Raw genomic sequence first — 15584 nt, 5'->3', positions numbered from 1 at the left:
CCAGCTGGAGACAGTGGCAATGGAAAATCGGCAGTAGGACAGTGCTGGGTGACATGAGAGCTGGAAAGCTGAGGTACAGCTCAGTGAAAGTGGAATTTCTAACTTCATAGCTGGAAGTTGATCTACTTCCCACCATTCTGACAGTTCTGTCACAGATGAATTCTGATGTATCAGTTGAGGCACCATGCATTACATAGATACATAGAAGATAGGAGGAGGAGGAGGCCTTTTGGCCCTTCGAGCCTGCTCTGCTATTCATCACGATCATGGCTGAGCATCCAACTCAATAACCTAATCCTGCTTTCTCCCCATAGCCTTGGATCCCATTCTCCCCAAGTGCTATATCTAGCCGCCTCTTGAATATTTTCAATGTTTTAGCATCAACTACTTCCTGTGGTAATGAATTCCACAGGCTCACCACTCTTTGTGTGAATACACATCTCCTTATATCTGTCCAAAATGGTTTACCCTGAATCCTCAGACTGTGGCCCCTGGTCCTGGACACACCCATCATTGGTAACATCTTCCCTGCATCTACCCTGTCTAGTCCTGTTAGAATTTTTAAAGTGTCTATGAGATCCCCCCCTCATTCTTCTGAACTCCAGCGAGAACAATCCCAACCTAGTCAATCTCTCCTCATATGACAGTCCCGCCCTCCCTGGAATCAGTCTGGTAAATCTTCGCTGCACTCCCTCGAGAGCAAGAACATCCTTCCTCAGAGGAGACCAAAACTGCACACAATACTCCGGCCTCACCAAGGCCTTGTACAATTACAGCAACACATCCCTGCTTCTATACTCGAAACCTCTCGCAATGAAGGCCAACATACCATTAGCCTTCTTTACCGTCTGCTGCACCTGCATGCTTACCTTCAGCGAATGGTGCACAAGGACACCCAGGTCCCGCTGCACACTCCCCTCTCCCAATTTACAACCATTTTGGTAGTAATCTGTCTTCCCGTGTTTGCTTCCAAAGTGAATAACCTCACACATATCCAAATTATACTGCATTTGCCATTGATTTGCCCACTCGTCCAACCTGTCCAGATCATGCTGTAGGATCCCTGCAACCTCGTCACAGTTCACCCTTCCACCTAACTTGGTATCATCTGCAAACATTGAGATGTTACATTTTGTTCCCTCATCCAAATCATTAATATATATTGTGAGTAGCTGAGGTCCCAGCACCGATCCCTCTGGCACCCCACTAGTTACTGCCTGCCAATTTGAAAAGGACCCATTAATCCCTACTCTTTGCTTCCTCTCTGCCAGCCAGTTTTCTATTCACTTCAATACATTTCCCCCAATCCCATGTGCTTTAATTTTGCCCAATAATCTCTTATGCGGGACTTTGTCAAATGCCTTCTGAAAGTCCAGATATACCACATCGACTGGCTCCACCTTGTCAACTGTCCTGGTTACATAAGACCATAAGACCATAAGACATAGGAGCGGAAGTAAGGTCATTCGGCCCATCAAGTCCGCTCCACCATTCAATCATGGCTGATTTCAACTCCATTTACCCGCTCTCTCTCCATAGCCCTTAATTCCTCGAGAAATCAAGAATTTATCAACTTCTGTCTTAAAGACACTCAACGTCCCGGCCTCCACCGCCCTCTGAAAGACATCTTCAAAGAATTCCAACAGATTTGTCAAGCATGATTTTCCCTTCATAAATCCATGCTGACTCTGACTTATCCTGCCACTGCTTTCTAAGGGCGGGATTCTCAACTCCCACGCCGCAGTGGCCGCGCTGTCGTGAACGCCGTTGAGGTTCATGACGGTGCGGAACAGCCCCGGTCCCAACCGATTCAGGCCCTGACAATGGGCCAGTATCGGGGCCGCGTCATCTACCCGCGCCAGGCCTTGTCGCCCGTGTAAAAGCGGCGCCGCATAGATGACGCGGCCGGTGCCGCATAATGGACGTCATCCACGCATGCGCGGGTTGGCCGGCGCCAACCCGCGCATGCATGGTTGCCGTCCTGTCCAAATCCGCCCCGCAAGAAGATGGGGGACGGATCTTGCAGGGCCGCGGAAGGAAGGAGGTCCTCCTTCAGAGAGGACGGCCCGATGATCGGTGGGCACCGATCGCGGGCCATCCCACATTGCAGGTGAAGCCCGTTGCAGGATCCCCCCTCGGCCCCCCACAGGCCACCCCCCAGCGTTCACGCACCGCCCACGACTGCAGCGACCAGGTGTGGACGGCGCTGGGGGGAACCCGCCGTTTTGTTCTGACCGCTCGGCCCATCCGGGCCTCAGAATAGCGGAGGTGCCGGAGAATCGCCATTTTGGGTGTCTCCGGCGATTCTCCGGCCTACGAAACTCGACCGGGCTGTTCCCGCCGCTTGGGAGAATCGTGGGAGGGCGTCGGACCGGCGTCCCCGGAAATTTTGGCGGCCCAGGCGATTCTCCCAACCGGCGTGGGAGTGGAGAATCGTGCCCTAAATGTTCCGCTATAAAGTCCTTGAAAATGGATTCAAGAATTTTCCCCACTGCCGATGTTAGGCTTACTGGTCTATAATTCCCTGCTTTCTCTCAACCTCCCTTGTTGAATATTGGAGTGACATTAGCTACCACCCAGTCTGCAGGGACTGTTCCAGAGTCTATAGGATCCTAGAAAATGACCACCAATGCATCCACTATTTCTAGACCCACCTCCTTAAACACTCTGGGATGTAGATTATCAGGCCCTGGGGATTTATCCACCTTCAATACCATCAATTTTCCCAGCACCATTTCTCTACTAATGTTGATCTCTCTCAGTTCTTCCCTCTCACTAAACCTTTCATTCTCCAACATTTCTGGTATCTGGGGTGAAATTCTCCCCAAACGGCGCGATGTCCGCCGACTGGCGCCTAAAATGGCGCCAATCAGACGGGCATCGCGCTGCCCCAAAGGTGCGGAATGCTCCGCATCTTTGGGGGCCGAGCCCCAACATTGAGGGGCTAGGCCGGTGCCGGAGGGATTTCCGGCCCGCCAGCTGGCGGAAACGGCCTTTGTTGCCCCGCCAGCTGGCGCGGAAATGACATGTCGGGGCGGCGCATGCGCGGGAGCGTCAGCGGCCGCTGACAGTTTCCCGCGCATGCGCAGGGGAGAGAGTCTCTTCCACCTCCGCCATGGTGGAGACCGTGGCGGAGGCGGAAGGGAAAGAGTGCCCCCACGGCACAGGCCCGCCCGTGGATCGGTGGGCCCCGATCGCGGGCCAGGCCACCGTGGGGGCACCCCCCGGGGTCAGATCGCCCCGCACCCCCCCCCAGGACCCCGGAGCCCGCCCACACCGCCTTGTCCCGCCGGTAAATAGGTACTTTAATTTACGCCGGCGGGACAGGCAGTTTATTGGCGGGACTTCGGCCCATCCGGGCCGGAGAATCGAGCGGGGGGGCCCGCCAACCGGCGCGGCCCGATTCCCATCCCCGCCGAATATCCGGTACCGGAGACTTCGGCAACCAGCGGGGGCGGGATTCACGGCAGCCCCCGGCGATTCTCCAACCCGGCGGGGGGTCGGAGAATGAAGCCCAGGATTTGTGTCCTCTTTTGTGAAGACAGAACCAAAGTATGTATTCAATTGCTCAGCCATTTAGTTGTCCCTTGTTCTGCATTCCCCTGTTTCTGTCTGTAGGGGGCCTACATTTGCCTTTACCGCCTCACTCTGTCCCCCTCACACTCTGTACCTCTCACACTCTGTCCCCCTCACACTCTGTCCCCCTCACACTCTGTCCCCCTCACACTCTGTCCCCCTCCTCCTCACTCTGTATTCCTCACACTCTGCCTGACCCCCTCCCCCTCACTCTGTATCCCTCACACTCTGTCCCCCTCTGCCTCACTCTATATCCCTCACACTCTGCCGGCCCCTCCGCCTCACTCTGTATCCCTCACACTCTGTCCCCCTCCGCCTCACTCTGTATCCCACACACTCTGTCCCCCTCTGCCTCACTCTGTATCCCTCACACTCTGTCCCCCTCCGCCTCACTCTGTATCCCACACACTCTGTCCCCCTCTGCCTCACTCTGTATCCCACACACTCTGTCCCCCTCTGCCTCACTCTGTATCCCTCACACTCTGTCCCCCTCTGCCTCACTCTGTATCCCTCACACTCTGCCTGACTCCCTCCTCCTTGTAGTGTTGGGTGTTCTGATGTACAGATGAACCAACACGGTTGTATTTGGTACAACGCTGTTTTATTTCAACTTGTTATTTGCAGTTCTGTCTTGATACTCTGCCCGTGGTGACTCCCTGTGTGTGATGTTAATCAGGTCCTGTCCTTGTCCTGGTCTCCAGATCTACTGGCCACCAGGTGTCGTGTTTCTTCTCTTATACTGTCTCTGTCCTTGTCTATGATTGGTTGTCGTGTTGTGTGTGCTGATTTGTCTGTTGGTGTGTCTATCATGATGTGTGTGTTTGAATATCATGACATCCCCCCTTTTTTTTACAAAATTATGTGCCTACGTGGTTATAAATACGAATGTGTCATGAGTGCATCTAAAAGTGTGTGTGCGTGATATTTACAGCAGGTGCATGTGGCGTAACTATATACATGGGGCGATGTCGGGTGTGTCATGCTAACGAGGTTGTACCATAACAAAACAGGAAGACGAAAAACTTTGAAGTGGGTCCGGTCAAACGATATCTGGAATGATAAAACAGTAACATGTTACAATACAATAGTGTTTCAACTTTAACGTGTGAACAGTCTCATAAGTCCAATCTAGTAGGTGTGCGACGAATTCGGGTTGACCATCTCAAGGGTGGGTCGAGAACCACCGGCTGAGGTGTGAGCCTGGCCACGGGTGGCGATGGAAGGGGCATGATCTGTGGCAGCTCCACAAAGTCATCCTCGGGACCAGTGGAGGACCCGGCGTATGTGCACTGTTCGGTTGCGAGCGTGGAAGGCGGCGAAGGGCTTGCCGATTGCGCCGACGCACTGATCCATCCGGCATGCGTACCAGGAACGAGCGGTGAGCCACACGTCGGAGAACTTCGGCAGGTGCTGACCAGCCACCATTTGGCAGATGAATGCGGACTTTATCCCCGGAGGACAGGGGGGGAAGATCAGTCGCCCTTGTATCGTACAGACTCTTCTGGCGATCACGCTGCAGTTGCATCTTGTGCAGTACCTTAGCATGGTCCGTTGTTGGTGTCAGGATGGAAGGCACAGTTGTCCTGAGGGTGCGACCCATCAGTAGCTGTGCTGGCGAGAGACCCGTGGCTAGCGGGGCCGATCGATAGGCCAGCAGGGCGAGGTGAAAGTCCGATCCGGCAGCAGCAGCCTTGCAGAGGAGCCGCTTGGCAATGTGAACGCCCTTTTCCGCCTTTCCATTGGACTGGGGATGTAGAGGGCTGGATGTTACGTGTGTGAAACCATATGATGCGGCAAAGGACGACCATTCACGGCTGGCGAAACAGGGCCCATTGTCCGACATGACAGTCATCGGAATGTCATGCAAGGTGTCCTTGCAGGCCCTGATGACTGCAGACGACGTCAGATCGTGTAGGGGTATGACTTCTGGGTAATTGGAGAAGTAGTCTATGATGATAATATAGTCCATGCCAAGCGTGTGAAATAGGTCGACACCCACCTTCGCCCAGGGGGACGTCACCAGCTCATGGGGCAGAAGCGTCTCAGGAGGTTGCGCCGGCTTTAACCTCTGGCAGGTTGTGCAATTGAGTACCATGTTGGCAATATCGTCATTAATGCCCGGCCAATATACCGCCTCTCGGGCCCTCCGTCTGCACTTCTCGACTCCCAAGTGGCCTTCGTGTATTTGATTGAGAATCATCTGGCGCATACTGTGCGGAATGACGATCCTGTCTAGCTTCAGAAGGATCCCATCAATGGTGGTTAGGTCGTCCCGTACATTATAGAACTGCGGGCACTGCCCTTTGAGCCAACCTTCCATCATGTGGCGCATCACTCGCTGTCGAAGGGGGTCGGCCGCTGTCTCTGCGCATATGCGGGCCAGACTGGGGTCGTTAGCCGGCAGATTTGCCGCTGTCAAAGCCACGTGTGCCTCAACTTGACATACGAACTCCTCCACATCTGGTGGTGTACTCACTGCTTGGGATAGGGTATCCGCCACGATGAGGTCCTTCCCTGGTGTGTAGATCAGTTGGAAATCATACCTCCTGAGTTTAAGTAAGATGCGAGGGGTCATGTCGTTCAGGTCCTTGTTTATTATGTTGACCAGGGGGCGGTGGTCAGTTTCGACCGTGAATCGTGGAAGACCATATACATAATCGTGGAACTTGTCCAAACCAGTTAGCAAGCCCAGGCATTCTTTTTCAATTTGCGCGTAGCGCTGTTCCGTAGGGGTCATGGCCCGTGATGCATAGGCAACCGGGGCCCATGACGACGTGTTATCTTTCTGCAGGAGCAATGCTCCAATACCAGATTGGCTGGCATCAGTTGAGATTTTGGTGGGACGAGACGTGTCGAAGAACGCCAACACTGGTGCCGTGGCCAGTTTGTGTTTGAGCTTCTCCAACGCGTTTTGGCAATATTTTGGCTTGGGCCATCTCACTGGTGATTTCCTCTCGTTTAGGTATGGGATAGTGTTCCCGCATAATGTTATTATTTAGGTCTTTAGGGTCTATACAGATGCGGAGCTCGCCAGAGGGCTTCTTGACACACACCATGGAGCTGACCTATGGCATGGGCTCCGTGACCCTGGATAGGACCCCTTGGTCCTGGAGATCCTGCAGCTGCAACCTGAGGCGGTCTTTAACTGGCGCAGGAACCCTGCGAGGTGCGTGAACGATCGGGATGGCGTCCGGTTTGAGGCGATTTTTGTAGTGTATGGCAGTGTCCCCATGCCTTCAAATACCTCCTGGTTGTGAGCAAGGAGGGATTGGAGATTTGCGTTGAAGTCAGCATCCAGGAAGTCGGATGTGTCGTCTGGAGAGAGAGACATAATTCGCTGTACAAGGTGAAGAGCCTTGCATGCCTGTGCGCCCAGCAAGGTATCTTTCGATGAGCCAACAATTTCAAAGGGGAGTGTGGCCGTGTGCGTTTTGTGTGTCACCTGGAGCTGGCAAGGTCCCATGGCCGGGATGACGTTCCCGTTATAGTCAACCATCTTGCACCGGGATGGCTGGATAGGTGGTTTGACCTTCATGGCATGGAATGCAGAATATGCTATGAGGTTGGCGGATGCGCCAGTGTCCAGGCGGAAAGTGATCTGCGATCGGTTGACCGTCAGGGTGGCACTCCATTCATCGGCCGGATTGATGGTGTTGACCCTGTTCACATCAATGACTGAAACCCGGAAGGCGTCTTGGTCATCTGTGTCATTTTGCTGGATGTCCTGATGTACGGGCTGGACGATCCTGACGTGTCTGCGAGGTTGTCGGAGATGTGTAGGATCCATCGGTTGAACCGCTCGACAGTAGGCAGCGTAGTGGCCCATCTTGCCACATCGTAGGCATTGTCGGTTTTTTAGCAGGACATTGCCCTTTTAAATGTACAGCTCCACAGTTGCCGCACGTCATGACGTCACGGCGTTCGTTACGCCACTGCGCATGCGCAGTTCGGTCTTGCATCGGGTGCGCCTGCGCAGTGCGTCCCTCGATATTGCCGTTGGTTTTGTCGCGCACAAGTGTAGTGTATTAAAGCCTTAGTTAAAGTCTCACATGTCTTTGTGGTTCTTGACGCTTAGTGCATCAATTTAATACACTACAGTTATAATGGAGGCTGCTCTGAAACCCGACAAGCTCTCGCTCGACCCCCACGCTCCACGCGTGGATCACCTTTTCACCTGCTGGCTCCGGTGTTTCGAGGCCTACCTGGAAGCATCCTCCGCCTTCGCCAAAACGGAGGCTGACCGACTCAACCTCCTGTGCTCACGGCTCGACTACGGCCTTTTCGACCACATCACGGGAACTACGACCTACGGCGACTCCATCGTGAAGCTCAAAAGCTGGTATGCACGAACTGTTAATTCTATTTACGCCCGCCACCGCCTCGCCTCCCGGCACCAGCAGCCGGGTGAACCCCTATCCGTGTTCGTTTGGGACCTCCGTGCCCTCGCGCTCACCTGCAACGCGCCAGCAGTCTCCGCTGAGCAGAACACTGAGGCCCTGGTGCTCGATGCCTTTGTAGCAGGCATCGCCTCCGTCCCAATTCGCCAACTCCTACTGGCACAAACTACCCTGACTCTGGACACGGCAGTCACTATGGCAGAGGCCCAACAGGCAGCCTATGACAATAATGCGTCCTACACGCCTGCACAAACTTCCTATACACCTGCCCACGTTCCCTACGTAGCCGCTACCTCCCAGCAACAACCCCTGCAAGTCACGGCCCACCCAGCCACACCAGCAGTAAAAATGAGGCCTGGGCCCCAGTGTTACTTTTGTGGCCAGGCAAAACACCCCAGGAAACGCTGCCCTGCTAGAGATGCTACCTGTTCAGCCTGTGGCAAGAAAGGCCATTTTGCAAACGTCTGCCGCTCCACTGCTGCCTCGGGGTCCAACACCGCGGCCTGTTACTCCTGGGTGCCGCCATCCTCCATTCCCGGCTCGATATTCGACATGTGCGACGCAGGGGCGCCGCCATCTTTGATTATTCCCGGCCCGGCTCCCTTCACTTCCGGTCCGCCGCACGTCACTTCCGGTCCGCCGCTGTTCGTCGCTTCTGGGTCCGCCCCGCCGCCGATCGTCACTTTCGGACCTGCGCACTCGACCTCTGGCCCCCCCTCTACGTGGTCTGCATGGGCGCCGCCCGGAACCCCGACTTACGTCACTTCCGGTCCACCGCCGATCGTCACTTCCGGTCCTGCGCACTCGACCGAAATGCTGCAAACAACTGAGATGCAGCCAGCGACAGCAACCTGCCCTCCAACAGCAGCCTACAACGCCTGGGCGCTGCCATCTTCTTCCGCAGGCCGCTCCCCTGATCCGGCACCCTTCTCCAACAGCTCCACCATCGCATCCATCGTCCTCGACCAGGACCGACCACATCAGCTCGCCAGATCCACCATGGAGGTTCAGGTAAATCGTTTCATTGTTACCTGCCTCTTCGACAGCGGCAGCACGGAGAGCTTCCTCCACCCGGACGCCGTGCGCCGCTATTGACCAGGATGTTGCTAAGTTATAAGAACATAAGAATTAGGAGCAGAAGTAGGCCATCTGGCTCCTCGAGCTTGCTCCGCCATTCAATGAGATCATGGCTGATCTTTTGCGGTCTCAGCTCCACTTTCCGGCCCAAACACCATAAACCTTAATCCCTTTATTCTTCAAAAAACTATCTATCTTTATCTTAAAAACATTTAATGAAGTAGCATCTACTGAAATGAAAATCGCTTATTGTCACAAGTAGGCTTCAAATGAAGTTACTGTGAAAAGCCCCTAGTTGCCACATTCCAGCACCAGTTCAGGGAGGCTATTATGGGAATTGAACCATGCTGCTGGCCTGCCTTGGTCTGCTTTCAAAGCCAGCGATTTAGTCCTGTGCTAAACAGCCCCAGTGCTTCACTGGACAAGGAATTCCACAGAGTCACAACACTTTGGGTGAAGAAGTTCCTCCTAAACTCAGTCCTAAATCTACTTGCCCTTATTTTGAGGCTATGCCCCCTAGTTCTGCTTTCACCCGCCAGTGGAAACAACCTGCCCACATGTATCCTATCTATTCCCTTCATAATTTTATATGTTTCTATAAGATCCCCCCTCATCCTTCTAAATTCCAACGAGTACAGTCCCAGTCTACTCAACCTCTCCTCGTAATCCAACCCCTTCAGCTCTGGGATTAACCTAGTAAATCTCCACTGCACACCCTCCAGTGCCAGTACGTCCTTTCTCAAGTAAGGAGATCAAAACTGAACACAATACTCCAGGTGTGGCCTCACTAACACCTTATACAATTGCAGCATAACCGCCCTAGTCTTAAACTCCATCCCTCTAGCAATGAAGGACAACATTCCATTCGCCTTCTTAATCACCTGTAAACCAACTTTTTGCGACTCATGCACAGGTCTCTCTGCACAGCAGCATGTTTTAATATTTTATCATTTAAATAATAATTCCTTTTGCTGGTATTCCTACCAAAATGGATAACCTCACATTTGCCAACATTGTATTCCACCTGCCAGACCCTAGCCCATTCACTTAGCCTGTCCAAATCCCTCTGCAGACTTCCAGTATCCTCTGCACTTTTTGCTTTGCTACTCAGGGGCTGGTTTAGCTCACTGGGCTAAATCGCTGGATTTTAAAGCAGACCAAGACAGACCAGCAGCACGCTTCAATTCCTGTACCAGCCTCCCTGAACAGGTGCTGGAATATGGCGACTAGGGGCTTTTCACAGTAACTTTGTTGAAGCCTATTCGTGACAATAAGTGATTTTAATTTCATCTTAGTGTCGTCTGCAAACTTGGACACATTGTCCTTGGTCCCCAACTCCAAATCATCTATGTAAATTGTGAACAGTTGTGGGCCCAACACTGATCCCTGAGGGACACCACTAGCTACTGATTGCCAACCAGAGAAACACCCATTAATCCCCACTCTTTGCTTTCTATTAATTAACCAATCCTTTATCCATGCTACTACTTTACCTTTAATGCCATGCATCTTTATCTTATGCAGCAACCTTTTGTGTGGCACCTTGTCAAAGGCTTTCTGGAAATCCAGATATACCACATCCATTGGCTCCCCGTTATCTACCGCACTGGTAATGACCTCTCAAAATTCCATTAAATTAGTTAGGCACGACCTGCCCTTTCTGAACCCATGCTGCGTCTGCCCAATGGGACAATTTCCATCCAGATGCCTCGCTATTTATTCCTTGATGGTAGATTCCAGCATCTTCCCTACTACCGAAGTTAAGCTCACTGGCCTATAATTACCCGCTTTCTGCCTACCTCCTTTTTTAAATAGTGGTGTCACGTTTGCTAATTTCCAATCCGCCGGACCACCCCAGAGTCTAGTGAATTTTGGTAAATTATCACTAGCGCATTTGCAATTTCCCTAGCCATCTCTTTTAGCACTCCGGGGTGCATTCCCTCAGGGCCAGGAGCCTTGTCTACCTTTAGCCCCATTAGCTTTCCCATCACTACCTCCTTAGTGATAACAATCCTCTCAAGGTCCTCACCTGTCATAGCCTCATTTCTATCAGTCACAAGCATGTTATTTGTGTCTTCCACTGTGAAGACCGACCCAAAAACCCTGTTCAGTTCCTCAGCCATTTCCTCATCTCCCATTATTAAATCTCCCTTCTCATCCTCTAAAGGACCAATATTTACCTTAGCCATTCTTTTTTGTTTTACATATTTGTAGAAGCTTTTACATAGAACATAGAACGATACAGCGCAGTACAGGCCCTTCGGCCCACGATGTTGCACCGAAACAAAAGCCATCTAACCTACACTATGCCATTATCATCCATATGTTTATCCAATAAACTTTTAAATGCCCTCAATGTTGGCGAGTTCACTACTGTTGCAGGTAGGGCATTCCACGGCCTCACTACTCTTTGCGTAAAGAACCTACCTCTGACCTCTGTCCTATATCTATTACCCCTCAGTTTAAAGCTATGTCCCCTCGTGCCAGCCATTTCCATCCGCGGGAGAAGGCTCTCACTGTCCACCCTATCTAACCCCCTGATCATTTTGTATGCCTCTATTAAGTCTCCTATTAACCTTCTTCTCTCCAACGAAAACAACCTCAAGTCCATCAGCCTTTCCTCATAAGATTTTCCCTCCATACCAGGCAACATCCTGGTAAATCTCCTCTGCACCCGCTCCAAAGCCTCCACGTCCTTCCTATAATGCGGTGACCAGAACTGTACGCAATACTCCAAATGCGGCCGTACCAGAGTTTTGTACAGCTGCAACATGACCTCCTGACTCCGGAACTCAATCGCTCTACCAATAAAGGCCAACACTCCATAGGCCTTCTTCACAACCCTATCAACCTGGGTGGCAACTTTCAGGGATCTATGTACATGGACACCTAGATCCCTCTGCTCATCCACACTTCCAAGAACATTACCATTAGCCAAATATTCCGCATTCCTGTTATTCCTTCCAAAGTGAATCACCTCACACTTCTCTACATTAAACTCCATTTTCCACCTCTCAGCCCAGCTCTGCAGCTTATCTATATCCCTCTGTAACCTGCTACATCCTTCCACACTGTCGACAACACCACCGACTTTAGTATCGTCTGCAAATTTACTCACCCACCCTTCTGCGCCCTCCTCTAGGTCATTGATAAAAATGACAAACAGCAACGGCCCCAGAACAGATCCTTGTGGTACGCCACTTGTAACCGAACTCCATTCTGAACATTGCCCATCAACCACCACCCTCTGTCTTCTTTCAGCTAGCCAATTTCTGATCCACATCTCTAAATCTCCCTCAATCCCCAGCCTCTGTATTTTCTGCAATAGCCTACCATGGGGAACCTTATCAAACGCTTTACTGAAATCCATATACACCACATCAACTGCTCTACCCTGGTCTACCTGTTCAGTCACCTTCTCAAAGAACTCGATAAGGTTTGTGAGGCATGACCTCCCCTTCACAAAGCCATGCTGACTATCCCTGATCATATTATTCCTATCTCGATGATTGTAAATCTTGTCTCTTATAATCCCCTCCAAGACTTTACCCACTACAGACGTGAGGCTCACCGGTCTATAGTTGCCGGGGTTGTCTCTGCTCCCCTTTTTGTACAAAGCGACCACATTTGCTATCCTCCAGTCCTCTGGCACTATTCCTGTAGCCAATGATGACATAAAAATCAAAGCCACAGGTCCAGCAATCTCTTCCCTGACTTCCCAGAGAATCCTAGGATAAATCCCATCAGACCCCGGGGACTTATCTATTTTCAGCCTGTCCAGAATTGCCAACACCTCTTCCCTACGTACCTCAATGCCATCTATTCTAATAGCCTGGGTCTCAGCATTCTCCTCCACAACATTATCTTTTTCCAGAGTGAATACTTACGAAAAATATTCATTTAGTATCTCTCCTATCTCTTCAGACTCCACGCACAACTTCCCATCCCTGTCCTTGACTGGTCCTACTCTTTCCCTAGTCATTCGCTTATTCCTGACATACCTATAGAAAGCTTTTGGGTTTTCCTTGATCCTACCTGTTTTTACTATCTGTTTTACTATCTATTTTTATATTCTGAGCACGTTTATTCTCATAATCTATCTTACTCTTCTTTATAGCTTTTTTAATAGCTTTCTGTTGCCCCCCTAAAGATTTACCAGTCCTCTAGTCTCCCACTAATGTTTGCCACTTTGTATGCTTTGTCATAAAGAGAGTCTGCACAGAGTGGGGTTGTTTTTCTTGGAGCAGAGGAGACTGAGGGGGAACATGATTGGGATGTATAAAATTATGAGGGGCATAGATAGAATGGACAGGGACAGACTTTTCCCCTTGGTGGAGGGATCAAAGGCCAGGGGACATAGATTTAAGGTGAGGGGCAGAAGGTTTAGAGGAGATAGCATTTTCACCCAGAGGGTTGTGGGAATTTGGAACTTGCTGCCTGAAAGGGTGGTGGAGGCAAAGACCCTCATAACATTTAAGAAGTGTTTAGATGGTGCACTTGTGATCCCAGAGCATACAAGGCTATGGGCCAAGTACTAGAAAAGGGGATTAGGTGATTGTTTTTGAATGGTGCAGAATTGATGGGCCGAAGGGCCTTTCTGAGCTGTAGACCTCTTTGACTCTCTTCATCTGTTTATGTTTTCCTACCTTGCTCTGCCTTCCTCTCATGTCTTTGTGACATTCTGCCTGCCGCTGTACTCGCTCATGTTCTGGGGGCGGGATTCTCTCAGCCCAATAAGGGCCAGGCGCGAATTGCACCACGCCCCCCAGAGAGCGGAGAATCGGCGCCATAGGCGCCCGCGCAGTCGGTGCGGCGCCAGTTGGGGGCTGCTCTACGTGGCCCGCCCAGCGATTCTCCACCCAGGATGGGTCGAGTGGCCGTAAAAAATATCCGAGTCCCGCCGGTGGCGTCCACGTGTGGTCTTACCCGACGGGACCTCGCCGTGCATCCATCCGGAGGGTCTGGTGGTGGGGGAAGGTTATCCGATCCCGGAGGGGGCCTCCGCTGTGGCCTGGCCCGCGATCGCGGCCTCCCGATCGGCGGGCCGGCCTCTCAGGCTGGGGCCCTCTATTGTTCCGCGCCGGCCCCTGAAGCCCTGCGTCATGTTGCGTCCGGGCCGGCGCGGGGAAGGGAGCCACTGCGCATGCGCGCAATCGCACCGGTCACACTGCGCATGCGCGCATTGCCGCCGGTCCCACTGCGCCCATTTGACGCCGGTATCGGCAGCTAGAGTGGCATGGGTCGCTCCAGTGCTGTGCTGGCCCCCTGTCGGGGTCAGAATCGCTGCTCCTAGGCCATGTTGACGCCGTGTGAAACGCGACGGCGTTTACGATGGTGTCAACACTTAGCCTCAGGATCAGAGAATCCCGGCCCCTGTGTTTCTGTAGCCCCCCTGTGTCAGTCTCTGACCTCCTCTCTGAATCTGCAGTCTGCTCTTGCTTTATATTGAGGGCTGAATTGTGTTGAGTTGCAGTGTGTTGGTGACAGGCTGGTGAAGAGGATGGTGTATGGGGGTGGGGTGATGTTTGCATGCATTTTTCTCTATTAATAGCTTGTGTGCAGGAAGTGGTGGATTCCTGACTGAGAAGCAGGTTGTGCCCATTAGGACAGAGTTTCAGACTGGATTCCAGGGAATCAGCAGAATTAGTTAACCCTTTGCAAACACCGCACAGTGACTGGATTGTCAATAGTCAAAGTAACTCCAGTCATTAGAGACTGGTTATACTAAGAATAAATCCCTGGCTGTGTAGAAACTGGCCAGAGGGGGAACCATGTGAAGCAGGCGCGTGAACAGCAACTTGTCCGTGGGCTCTGGCACCATCCTCTTTATTACCCTTCGTGTATCCTGTTTACATGGCACATGGCACGTGCTTGCCTAATCTGAGAGTTAATCCTCAGTGGTTTCTCCTTGGAGGATTTTTGGATAAGTGAAATGAAATGAAAATCGCTTATTGTCACAAGTAGGCTTCAAATGAAGTTACTGTGAAAATCCCCTAGTCGCCACATTCCGGCACCTGTTCAGGGAGGCTGGTACGGGAATTGAACCGTGCTGCTGCTGCTGACCTACCTTGGTCTGCTTTAAAAACCAGCGATTTAGCCCAGTGTGCTAAACCAGCCCCAAGTGTTGGAGGAACTCTCAAACTTCCGGTGATAAAAGGGAGCAGCAGCTGGAAGCAATGGAGGTGGTGACCACTTCCAGCGCCTTCGAAAGCAACATGTCGAGAGACCGCTCGAGGATCAAGTTGTTATTAGAGTCATAGACGTCAGACTTGCCTTGTTGATGCAGAATCTCAGAGTTCTTGAGACCGAGCTGCAGAATACTTTTTTTAAAAATAAATATTTTATTGAAAAGTTTTGGTCAACCAACACAGTACATTGTGCATCCTTTACACAATATTATAACAACACAAATAACAATGACCTATTTTATAAACAAAAAATGAATAAATAATAAATAACAAAAATGAAAACTAACCCTAATTGGCAACTGCCTTATCACAAGTAACACTCTCCAAAAATATAATTTAACAGTCC

The 15584-nt window shown here is 51.5% G+C and overlaps 1 protein-coding gene across 1 annotated transcript in view; it reads left to right on the top strand.

Moving 5' to 3' along the window:
* LOC140393988 (CD9 antigen-like) overlaps positions 1-15584 on the top strand; it is a 383521-nt gene that overhangs the window by 271480 nt on the left and 96457 nt on the right. The gene's annotated exons all lie outside the window — the stretch shown is intronic.

Source organism: Scyliorhinus torazame, chromosome 17 (genome assembly GCF_047496885.1).
Source record: "Scyliorhinus torazame isolate Kashiwa2021f chromosome 17, sScyTor2.1, whole genome shotgun sequence".
Taxonomy (NCBI): Eukaryota; Metazoa; Chordata; class Chondrichthyes; order Carcharhiniformes; family Scyliorhinidae; genus Scyliorhinus; species Scyliorhinus torazame.
Note: the sequence above shows the minus strand (reverse complement) of the source record. Positions and strands in the feature narration are given on the sequence as shown.